Source organism: Rutidosis leptorrhynchoides, chromosome 7 (assembly GCF_046630445.1).
Source record: "Rutidosis leptorrhynchoides isolate AG116_Rl617_1_P2 chromosome 7, CSIRO_AGI_Rlap_v1, whole genome shotgun sequence".
NCBI classification, from domain to species: domain Eukaryota; kingdom Viridiplantae; phylum Streptophyta; class Magnoliopsida; order Asterales; family Asteraceae; genus Rutidosis; species Rutidosis leptorrhynchoides.
Window position 1 is genome coordinate 205,129,840 of NC_092339.1, and position 14,058 is coordinate 205,143,897.

A 14,058-nucleotide genomic window follows, 5' to 3' on the forward strand; every position below is an offset into this window, starting at 1 on the left:
TACTGCGGCTATGTTTGAAGCTAGAAAAGTACGGAATTCCTCTTCATTCATATTCACGGTGTGTCGAGTAGTCGGTGCCATTTCCTTCAAAATAGTCAAATGGAACAAGTTAATCATACAGAATATTAAGAGTAGTTAATAGTATTTCGTAGCATAATATGAACTCATTTATAAAAGCTTTTTCTTCATATTAGCGTTTTATAAGTTTAAATTCGGGTAGTACCTACCCGTTAAGTTCATACTTAGTAGCTAATATACAATTCAACTACTACAATTCTATATGAAAAACTGATTATAATAATATTTCGCGTTCAAACTTTTATACAATATTTTACAAACTTACAATACCGCTTATTTTACATAAAGCATGAATTATAGCACACAATAACTTTGATACAAGATAGTTGTGAAGATAATTCTAGCTAGTACACAAGTCGTTCAGCAAAGGCAATAAAGACACGTAATTCATACGTCCAGAAACAAGTCATGCATTCTGGTTTTACTAAGACTACTTCCCATCCTTGGTCTTGTGGAACATAACCGTTATGGCCGTTGATAAGACAGCGTGTTGTAACGTCGTCAAAGGGACGAGGGTTACGTAATGTCCAACAGTCCCGTAATAATCTAAAAACCTCATTTCTTACCCCAATTACCGACTCCGTCACTTGTGGAAACGTTTTGTTTAATAGTTGTAGCCCGATGTTCTTGTTCTCACTTTGGTGAGAAGCGAACATTACTAATCCGTAAGCATAACATGCTTCTTCATGTTGCATGTTAGCCGCTTTTTCTAAATCACGAAGTCCAATATTCGGATATATTGAGTCAAAATAATTTCTTAACCCGTTGCGTAAAATAGCATTTGGGTTCCCCGCAATATATGCGTCAAAGTAAACACATCGTAACTTATGGATTTCCCAATGTGATATCCCCCATCTTTCAAACGAAAGTCTCTTATAAACCAAGACATTCTTGGAACGTTCTTCGAATGTCTTACAAACTGATCTCGCCTTAAATAGTTGTGCCGAGGAATTCTGGCCGACTCTAGACAAGATTTCATCAATCATGTCTCCGGGTAGGTCTCTTAAAATATTGGGTTGTCTATCCATTTTGTGTTTTTAAACTGTAAAATAGACAAGAGTTAGATTCATAAAAAAAATACTTATTAATACAAGCAATTTTTACATATATCATAAAGCATAAGCACACTATATTACATATATTACACCACACGAATATAAGTATCTTATTCCGACTCGCTCGTTTCTTCTTGTTCGGTTTTGGTTCGTTTTGCCAAGTTTCTAGGGATATATGATGTTCCCCTAATACGAGCCGTCGTTGTCCACATTGGTTTAGAAAAACCTGGTGGTTTAGAGGTTCCCGGGTCATTGTTACAACTTAAGGACTTCGGGGGTTGACGATACATATAAAGTTCATCGGGGTTGGAATTAGATTTCTCTATTTTTATGCCCTTTCCCTTATTATTTTCTTTTGCCTTTTTAAATTCAGTTGGGGTAATTTCAATAACATCATCGGAATTCTCGTCGGAATCCGATTCATCGGAGAATTGGTAATCCTCCCAATATTTTGCTTCCTTGGCGGAAACACCATTGACCATAATTAACCTTGGTCGGTTGGTTGAGGATTTTCTTTTACTTAACCGTTTTATTATTTCCCCCACCGGTTCTACTTCTTCATCCGGTTCCGATTCTTCTTCCGTTTCCGATTCTTCTTCCGGTTCCGACTCTTCTTCCGGTTCCTCTTCGGGAACTTGTGAATCAGTCCACGAATCATTCCAATTTACATTTGACTCTTCATTATTATTAGGTGAGTCAATGGGACTTGTTCTAGAGGTAGATGTGATGACCCGAAAATTTCCGATCAAATTTAAACTTTAATCTTTATATATATCCGACGCGATAAGCAAAATATGTATTGTTGAGTCTCGAAAGCTTTGAAACTATATTCATGTAATCAAGTTACCATTTGACCATGCCTAACGATTCATGAACATCTATGTGTATATAATAAATACTTAATAAGTGAAGGCGTTAACAAGGTATTAGATATATAATATTTTACAAGAACGTATTTTGTTTCAAAATAAATTTATTATGCTTATCGATGTTTAGATGAAAATATCAAATGATTGATTCATAAGATACATTGAATTAGGATGAAGAGTCTCTGTTATGAGGTCCACTTTGAATTAGAAAACCCTTACTTTTAACGGTATTCGGAATATTTGGAAAAGTGATTGTATATAAGAACAAAAGTGTTAATTATTGGGGATTAGACAAAAGTTGGTGGAGGATTGAATTTCATAACCCTTGTTATTTGATTCGATCGGTACTAAGTTATTTTATTTAGAAAGGTTAAGGAAACTAAAATAAACGTTAGCATATAAAGGAATTATAGGTTTAGAGTGTAAATGTTACGTGTTATAAGATTTCCTAAACGAATTTAAAATAAACTTTGAACTATTATTAGTTTTCAAAAACTAATTATTATACTATTTTATTAATACTTCCATGATATACAATATGTACAAGTTTATATATTTTAAATAAAAATATATTTATATGTTACAAAAAGATGAATTACAATATCAAACTAGTCATAAAACGTTTTGATTTAAATTAATATTATTATATATGTTTTGATAAACAATGAGACTAGGATTTATAAAAGGAAATGATCAAAATACTTAAAAGATAAAGTTACACTTTAAGTGGGTTAGTTTTTAATTAAATTAAGTCTAATTATTAATAAAGGTACATGTCACAAAACGTTTAATTTAAAATAAAATATTTTGACAAACAACGAGTCACTGATTTATAGAAGTAAATGACCACAACGCTCAATTTTATAAGTTATATTTTTATAAAGGAAATTTATTGATGAGTAAGTCTAATTTTTGAAAAAGGTACACGTCGCGTAACGTAAAAGGCTAGTTTTCTAAACGTACGAAAGTGCGCCCGAAAAACATAAAGTGGTACATGAGTCGTGAGACCACGTCCGTGTCATTTTTGTAAAAATTATATTTGTACCATGAGCGTAAATATAATATAATATATAATTAATTATATAAATTAAATATATTATATTAAATATTATATAATATAATCATTCCCACGTTTTTTTTTTCCACATGATATGTAAACTTAATAATGCCCCAAATTACGGATAGATTAGGTAGTTGGTGAGATTTACAAATTGCTATATATATCAAGCGTACCAACTTTTTTTTTTTTATCTATCTCGAGCTCATTTTCTCTAAATATACATATACATACTTATTTATTATTTATTATTATTATTATTATTAAACTTATTATTATTATTAGTAGGAGCGATATTATTAGTATTATACATAAAATATTACGACGAGGTCATGAGCGGGTCATTTCAAGACAAGTTTTATGAGTAGGATAGGGCTAAGGAAATTATGAGTTATGGCTATGGAGGTGATGAGTATTGTTCATGGGTATGCTTGTGAGGTCAAACTTGTGTTTGTCAACTCCGTTGTGTCTACGTACCTTTCCTGCAATATTGAATCTCAATATTGATACGTGAGTACTCCTAATTTAATTTTTACATATTAATAGTGTATCCCTGACTAGTGCTCGAGAAAATAGGATTATGCATGCTTGTACTTTTGATATTGCCCTTAGATAGGTTATGATGAATCTTAAAGGTTGTTATACTAGAGATGAGATAAGGTATAAGATATGCATGTCTTTGGAAAGCTAGCGAAAAATTAAAAACTTTTCATTTAGATATCGAATGGATTCGATGAACGGTTAGAAAGTTATGAATTAAACAATTAATTTCGTAATTAAAAATGCTGTTAATAATTAGTGAACTAATTTTTTGGGTAATAAAAAGTGGTTATTTGGATTCTACTCGTCGAGTAGATGAATTTTCATATAAAGCACGTCTCGTTTCGTTGAACGGTTGTCAAGTTATGGATAAAAGAAGTTTTGTAAATTTTGATGAAACGTCGATACGGAAACTGAAATTCTCGATGATCTGCGTTGTTTCAGATTAAAACAAAAATACCACTGAATTCTTTGCTGTAAGGTCTAACAAACGACTCTGGCCGTTTGTCAATTTGAGTCTCGACGATTTTTCTAAAAATCGTCAATGTTGACTGTTTGATCACATTTTAAAATTCTAAAAAGAGCTGAAACTTTTTATTAAAAATGTCAGTTTTGTATCAGTTGTCATGGTCGGCCTGATGTATGTTTACTTTTACCAAAAATCATGTTATATCTTTGTGGTAACGAGAATTTGAAGGCTTAGACCGTTTGTCAATCCGAGTTTCGAGGAATTTTCTAAAAATCTCCAAAGTAGGCTACTCGGTCACTTTTGTAAATTTTATTAAAGCTGAAAAACTAACTTTGAAACGCCGAAACCGCGTTGGCAACTACGAGTTGTCTAGTTTTAGTTTACTTCTGTAAAATTTATGCTTAATCTTTTTGGTAATGTGTAACTTTTATCCTTGGACCGTTTATCAATCGGAGTTCCGTTAATTTTTCTAAAAATCGCTGAAGTGGTCGTTTAGTCATGTTTGACCGAAAAATCTTTTTTTTTTTTTTTTTGTATAAGTTATTGTATTTTTGCATGCGACCTCGTTTTTACTTTAACCTTTGACTTTTGACCTAACTGAGCATGGGTAATATAACATGTTACTATACTGTTGAGTCAGACTCGAGCATTAGGATTGTGGTACACTATGACTTGGCCTAAATTGTTAGACAAATATTGACCGTCATATAAATATATATAATTAATATAGGTTCGTGAATCCGAGGCCAACCCTACACTTGTTCAATGATGTTATATGTATTTTTACTACAAAATACAGTATGGTGAGTTTCATTTGCCTTTTTACCCTCTATATTTTTGGGCTGAGAATACATGCGCAATTTTTATAAATGTTTTATGAAATAGACACAAGTAATCGAAACTACATTATATGGTTGAATTATCGAAATCGAATATGCCCCTTTTTATTAAGTCTGGTAATCTAAGAATTAGGGAACAGACACCCTAATTGACGCGAATCCTAAAGATAGATCTATTGGGCCTAACAAACCCCATCCAAAGTACCGGATGCTTTAGTACTTCGAAATTTATATCATGTCCGAAGGAGGATCCCGGAATGATAGGGGATATTCTTATATGTATCTAGTTAATGTCGGTTACCAGGTGTTCACCATATGAATGATTATTTTTGTCTCTATGCATGGGACGTATATTTATGAGAACTGGAAATGAAATTCTTGTGGTCTATTAAAATGATGGAAATAAATGATTATGATAAACTAATGAACTCACCAACCTTTTGGTTGACACTTTAAAGCATGTTTATTCTCAGGTGTTAAAGAAATCTTCCGCTGTGCATTTGCTCATTTTAAAGATATTACTTGGAGTCTTTCATAGCATATTTCGAAGAACGTTGCATTCGAGTCATTGAGTTCATCAAAGATTATTATTAATCAATTTATAGTTGGATAGTGGATATTATGAAATGGTATGCATGCCTGTCAATTTTCGATGTAAAGAAAGTTTGTCTTTTAAAAACAAATGCAATGTTTGTAAAATGTATCATATAGAGGTCAAATACCTCGCAATGTAATCAACTATTGTGAATCGTTTATAATGTATATGAACGGGTCCTTTCAGTTGGTATCAGAGCGGTGGTCTTAGCGAACCAGGTCTGCATTAGTGTGTCTAACTGATAAGTCGTTAGGATACATTAGTGAGTCTGGACTTCGACCGTGTCTGCATGTCAAAAGTTTTTGCTTATCATTTGTGTCAAAAATCACTTGCTTATCATCCTTAAGTCTAGACGCGTTTTTCTGCATTTATTACATAATAGGGTATAGACGAATTCTTGTCTTAGCATATCTATCACTGTGAACTTTGACTAACATCTTTCAAAGATTATCCGAAATCTATGGGATTTTGGTATTATATATACATATGTAAATTATGTATTGAGGAATACCAAATCTAAATTCTACAATCTATTTCATACCAAAATTCTTTCTCTGATCATACGAGATGGATCCCTCAACTAGTTCGAACTCCTCAGATTCCGACAGTTATGCCGATATGGAATTCCACTCAAGCTCCGAAAACAGTGTTACCGGAATGGATCAACCAATCAGCCATCATCTGTTCTGGATGAAATGGGGATGGGTTCGTAGCCTCCTCAATCATTGGCGACAAGAAGAAGGTGATCCCTTCCATCCACCAAATTGCCCTCTTGGCAATGAACCTGAAGCACTTACAGGCGAACCTGTTCGAGAAACTATTTTCTCTCTCATTTCCCGAGTATCTCGTCACGATTATATCCTACATCAAATCCTAGATTTTATTTATCCGCTTGTCCCAACCGACAATCATCCCGGTGTACTAGCAGAAGTTAATGAACTTCGTGCTCGCGTGACAGCTTTAGAGCTTATGGTGCAAGGATTACAAACACCATCAGCATCACCAGCAGCATAATCAGTACCGCCAGTAACATCAACATTGCAAACCTCAATACTCTAGACATCAGCAGAATCACCGGCATCAACGGTATCATCATCATTAACACCAACAGTACCATTACCATCATCTACAATCACATTCGCATCACACGCCTCAACATCATAATCTATACCTCGGATATCAACATCACACGCATCATAGATACCAAGGAGTACCAACAACAACAAACGATGAAGTATTGATTCATAACTTCATCGGAGGAATAATCTACGGCGATTATGTAATCTCTAAAGTCTTAGAGATTATCTAATTCCACCCTAACCCTAAATCAGATGAGTGAACCAAAATGAGTCAAGGAAGAATCGAAACCCTAACAAGGATGGTGCACGATTTACTTGTTATACAAGCATCACTAGCAGTTACCGGAAGTATTATCAGCAGCAACAGTACCGTTAGCATCACCAGTATAGTCACTAACGTCAGCATCGTCAGAATCAGCAACACCTATGACATCACAAATCCCATCAGTTCAAGAATCACTGTGGAAATCATTACCAATCAACAACGAATATGTTGTATCAACGAGTTATATAGTATTAACTCATTCCTTCTGAAGAATTATTATATATTTTATATATATGAATTCTGGAATTATAATAAATCTTTTGTACTAAGCTATTAAGTATGAATTGAAAAAGAGTAGATACTACTCGTTTAAATTCATATTACTAATATCTTATGATGTACATCCTTCATTAACAACTTAATCATCGTTAACCACAATCTCTGTTTCAATTTAATGAACTCCGGTTCATAATAAATCAAGTGTATCATTCAATAACATGTTTTATTTTTCACTTTCATTCTTGGTATATTCGAAACTTACTGGGAAAACAACATTCGTATCTTGTGAAGTTAGCAAGAGTTCTATGAGCATCAGCATGATTCATTAAGGAAATATCTATAAGAATAAGTACTAAAGTATTAGGTCCATACTCCGCGAGGATAATGTAATCTCTAATGTTTTAGAGATTATCCCTTTCTAATTTAAGCCAAAAATCAAATGAGTTCAATATGATATTAACTCAGTATTACATCCGAGGAAAATATACCCATATATATTTTCATAAAGATTGTAATGAAAATTCTTGTTCAAAATATTATTTGTGAAATTTTTTAACGGGTAGGTAATACCCGAGAGATATATAAAATCACAATTAATATGTTACGTTCTTCAATTCTGATTCGACAAACATCAACTATACCAATATACATTCTTCTATAGAAATCAAAACAACCATACTCATTCGAATCTACGTACATATTCTGATTTTGAAATCTCAAAATACAATTCGAGATATAACCGAAATTATCACTCTTAGATTCTTACATTTTTCAAAACTATACTTTGACTTCAAAACTGTGATAGAACACCACTTTTATTTGTAACACTCAGAAGTATATGAAAATCATTCGAAATTCAGGAAGATTTCATCATTTGGATATTGACTATGACAATTTGCATTTAAAACCCTTCGAAATTCCGGAAGACACTTCAAACATTGAACAATCGAGATGATGATCCAACCACACATTACCCGAAGTCTTGTACCTGAAAAGTTCTCAAAATTAAGGTCATAGTTCGACACGTACCCGCCTCGAATTCTTTATCATTTATTAGCAAAAACAACTTTACGATTCCTTTCAAAATAGTCAATTTTGTCACAGCTCCAGCAAGTCAATTTCGACTTCTCAGTCGAACTAGTCTTATTCTAACCTCGATAGATATGTTGCCCATTCGTCATTGTTAATAGGGGAACCTTTCATATTCCACCATATTACCACCAGCGTTTAATCATCTAAAACACGATTCTTCTGAACCCACCTCGGATTGATAACCAGTGATTCAGATATTATAGCATTAAATGCAGAGGAAACATAAAAATGGTAGATGATCTAAACGGTCAAAAGTTTGATGATAAAAGATAGTGAGTTGGTAAAGCTCAGAAAAAGAAAGGATTTGGTACTGAAAAACGGATTGAGCAAAGTATGAAGGAAGCCGTGGAGAAATCACAGAGACTGAATCTGCCTTCAAAGGATCCAAATAAATCAGTGCCTGCTGAACTCGTTAGCAAACACCTTACTTCTTATTCTAAACCTTCACAGACAGATATTCTTCATCATCATCTCACCTTAAATATTATAAGATATCTTCGTATCTTTCATTATACATATTCTCCATATTTCTGGAGATATTATCACAATTATTCTTATCTGAGATAATTTATCTCTCCGTAATATCTGCAACATAAAAGAAACTGTGTTAGTTTCTAAATTCTGAAAAATTCAAATATGAATGCTTTTGAAGTGGTGTTGGGAACTAATGCATGGGTTAGTATAATATAATGACACTTGATCAACGCAGTAAATCATGCTGAGTTTCTAATGGACGCGATGATTCACAGAATATACCGTCATCATGTACCATTTACACGACTCTTACATTCTACTTAATCTCTAAACATATCAAGGAACTATTTCTTGATGATTCGGTCTTTTTCAGGGTATGCTGGTAATTTAACAAATCAGGATTTACCATTGCCCTTTCCTTCTTAGAACAATTACTATATTCCTTCTGAAATCCATACATACGAATTCCGGACCATTACGAGAGCTATTTAATCGCAAGAAGAAGAAGAAGCGAAAGGACAAAGCTTCGAAATAGAAATTCGGGGTATAAACCGCAGCAAATAGAAGAGAGCATTAACTATGGATGACGATGACTATAGAAGACAGAAGCAGGGACATCGAAATATAAGGGAAGGTGTAAAATCTAACATCAACTCGGAAATTACAACCCATATATATCGATGCATATAGCAATGTAAAGACATGGGAGAACTAGAAACACTATAAACCCAAGAGTATAGTAGAAGTAAATAGATTCTTCTGGTGGCAGAATAAAAAGAAGAATGACAGATATGCAAGTTAAGAGGATATCAAGGATCAGGATGGGATGGAGCATAATAACGAATACTTTAAAGTAGGAATTGAGGAAGAAAGAATAGAAGGTGTGAGTTGTAAGGAAATGGAGAGGGTGGATTTATAGGAAAAATTTTCGACAGAGCAATCGAAGCAGATTATCGCGTTTAATCAAAGAAGATCTGAATCTCCTTAGTTACCGAAGAATCAAATCTTAATATAAAGATTTCTTCTAAATTCCTTAAATTCCAGAAATCAATCTTGACTACGACACCGGTTTAGTCAAACTTATTTTTATTCATTTTCACTCTTAGGTGATAGCTTCATTCGTGCTCTTCACAAAACAAATCATTTTATCTATATTAATCAATGATGATAAAACCCTAATTATCAGTTCATATACGTCATGAAAACACTCTTACTGTTAGCCATGACGACCTCTATCAAATTTCAGGACGAAATTTCTTTTAACGAGTAGGTACTGTGATGACCCGGAAATTTCCGATCAAATTTAAACTTTAATCTTTATATATATCCGACGCGATAAGCAAAATATGTATTGTTGAGTCTCGAAAGCTTTGAAACTATATTCATGTAATCAAGTTACCATTTGACCATGCCTAACGATTCACGAACATCTATGTGTATATAATAAATACTTAATAAGTGAAGGCGTTAACAAGGTATTAGATATATAATATTTTACAAGAACGTATTTTGTTTCAAAATAAATTTATTATGCTTATCGATGTTTAGATGAAAATATCAAATGATTGATTCATAAGATACATTGAATTAGGATGAAGAGTCTCTGTTATGAGGTCCACTTTGAATTAGAAAACCCTTACTTTTAACGGTATTCGGAATATTTGGAAAAGTGATTGTATATAAGAACAAAAGTGTTAATTATTGGGGATTAGACAAAAGTTGGTGGAGGATTGAATTTCATAACCCTTGTTATTTGATTCGATCGGTACTAAGTTATTTTATTTAGAAAGGTTAAGGAAACTAAAATAAACGTTAGCATATAAAGGAATTATAGGTTTAGAGTGTAAATGTTACGTGTTATAAGATTTCCTAAACGAATTTAAAATAAACTTTGAACTATTATTAGTTTTCAAAAACTAATTATTATACTATTTTATTAATACTTCCATGATATACAATATGTACAAGTTTATATATTTTAAATAAAAATATATTTATATGTTACAAAAAGATGAATTACAATATCAAACTAGTCATAAAACGTTTTGATTTAAATTAATATTATTATATATGTTTTGATAAACAATGAGACTAGGATTTATAAAAGGAAATGATCAAAATACTTAAAAGATAAAGTTACACTTTAAGTGGGTTAGTTTTTAATTAAATTAAGTCTAATTATTAATAAAGGTACATGTCACAAAACGTTTAATTTAAAATAAAATATTTTGACAAACAACGAGTCACTGATTTATAGAAGTAAATGACCACAACGCTCAATTTTATAAGTTATATTTTTATAAAGGAAATTTATTGATGAGTAAGTCTAATTTTTGAAAAAGGTACACGTCGCGTAACGTAAAAGGCTAGTTTTCTAAACGTACGAAAGTGCGCCCGAAAAACATAAAGTGGTACATGAGTCGTGAGACCACGTCCGTGTCATTTTTGTAAAAATTATATTTGTACCATGAGCGTAAATATAATATAATATATAATTAATTATATAAATTAAATATATTATATTAAATATTATATAATATAATCATTCCCACGTTTTTTTTTTCCACATGATATGTAAACTTAATAATGCCCCAAATTACGGATAGATTAGGTAGTTGGTGAGATTTACAAATTGCTATATATATCAAGCGTACCAACTTTTTTTTTTTTATCTATCTCGAGCTCATTTTCTCTAAATATACATATACATACTTATTTATTATTTATTATTATTATTATTATTAAACTTATTATTATTATTAGTAGGAGCGATATGATTAGTATTATACATAAAATATTACGACGAGGTCATGAGCGGGTCATTTCAAGACAAGTTTTATGAGTAGGATAGGGCTAAGGAAATTATGAGTTATGGCTATGGAGGTGATGAGTATTGTTCATGGGTATGCTTGTGAGGTCAAACTTGTGTTTGTCAACTCCGTTGTGTCTACGTACCTTTCCTGCAATATTGAATCTCAATATTGATACGTGAGTACTCCTAATTTAATTTTTACATATTAATAGTGTATCCCTGACTAGTGCTCGAGAAAATAGGATTATGCATGCTTGTACTTTTGATATTGCCCTTAGATAGGTTATGATGAATCTTAAAGGTTGTTATACTAGAGATGAGATAAGGTATAAGATATGCATGTCTTTGGAAAGCTAGCGAAAAATTAAAAACTTTTCATTTAGATATCGAATGGATTCGATGAACGGTTAGAAAGTTATGAATTAAACAATTAATTTCGTAATTAAAAATGCTGTTAATAATTAGTAAACTAATTTTTTGGGTAATAAAAAGTGGTTATTTGGATTCTACTCGTCGAGTAGATGAATTTTCATATAAAGCACGTCTCGTTTCGTTGAACGGTTGTCAAGTTATGGATAAAAGAAGTTTTGTAAATTTTGATGAAACGTCGATACGGAAACTGAAATTCTCGATGATCTGCGTTGTTTCAGATTAAAACAAAAATACCACTGAATTCTTTGCTGTAAGGTCTAACAAACGACTCTGGCCGTTTGTCAATTTGAGTCTCGACGATTTTTCTAAAAATCGTCAATGTTGACTGTTTGATCACATTTTAAAATTCTAAAAAGAGCTGAAACTTTTTATTAAAAATGTCAGTTTTGTATCAGTTGTCATGGTCGGCCTGATGTATGTTTACTTTTACCAAAAATCATGTTATATCTTTGTGGTAACGAGAATTTGAAGGCTTTGACCGTTTGTCAATCCGAGTTTCGAGGAATTTTCTAAAAATCTCCAAAGTAGGCTACTCGGTCACTTTTGTAAATTTTATTAAAGCTGAAAAATTAACTTTGAAACGCCGAAACCGCGTTGGCAACTACGAGTTGTCTAGTTTTAGTTTACTTCTGTAAAATTTATGCTTAATCTTTTTGGTAATGTGTAACTTTTATCCTTGGACCGTTTATCAATCGGAGTTCCGTTAATTTTTCTAAAAATCGCTGAAGTGGTCGTTTAGTCATGTTTGACCGAAAAATCTTTTTTTTTTTTTTTTTTTTTTTGTATAAGTTATTGTATTTTTGCATGCGACCTCGTTTTTACTTTAACCTTTGACTTTTGACCTAACTGAGCATGGGTAATATAACATGTTACTATACTGTTGAGTCAGACTCGAGCATTAGGATTGTGGTACACTATGACTTGGCCTAAATTGTTAGACAAATATTGACCGTCATATAAATATATATAATTAATATAGGTTCGTGAATCCGAGGCCAACCCTACACTTGTTCAATGATGTTATATGTATTTTTACTACAAAATACAGTATGGTGAGTTTCATTTGCCTTTTTACCCTCTATATTTTTGGGCTGAGAATACATGCGCAATTTTTATAAATGTTTTACGAAATAGACACAAGTAATCGAAACTACATTATATGGTTGAATTATCGAAATCGAATATGCCCCTTTTTATTAAGTCTGGTAATCTAAGAATTAGGGAACAGACACCCTAATTGACGCGAATCCTAAAGATAGATCTATTGGGCCTAACAAACCCCATCCAAAGTACCGGATGCTTTAGTACTTCGAAATTTATATCATGTCCGAAGGAGGATCCCGGAATGATAGGGGATATTCTTATATGTATCTAGTTAATGTCGGTTACCAGGTGTTCACCATATGAATGATTATTTTTGTCTCTATGTATGGGACGTATATTTATGAGAACTGGAAATGAAATTCTTGTGGTCTATTAAAATGATGGAAATAAATGATTATGATAAACTAATGAACTCACCAACCTTTTGGTTGACACTTTAAAGCATGTTTATTCTCAGGTGTTAAAGAAATCTTCCGCTGTGCATTTGCTCATTTTAAAGATATTACTTATAGTCTTTCATAGCATATTTCGAAGAACGTTGCATTCGAGTCATTGAGTTCATCAAAGATTATTATTAATCAATTTATAGTTGGATAGTGGATATTATGAAATGGTATGCATGCTTGTCAATTTTCGATGTAAAGAAAGTTTGTCTTTTAAAAACAAATGCAATGTTTGTAAAATGTATCATATAGAGGTCAAATACCTCGCAATGTAATCAACTATTGTGAATCGTTTATAATGTATATGAACGGGTCCTTTCAGTAGACATCTATCACATAATATCAAACGCGTTAAGAGATTAATATATCACATGTTAAAAATATATAGTTTCCAACAAAATTTGTTAAGCAATCATTTTTCAAGTAAACACGGTCGAAGTCCAGACTCACTAATGCATCCTAACAAACTCGATAAGACACACTAATACAAAATTCTGGTTCTCTAAGACCAACGCTCGGATACCAACTGAAATGTCCCGTTCTTATTGATTAAAAACGTTCCATATTAATTGATTT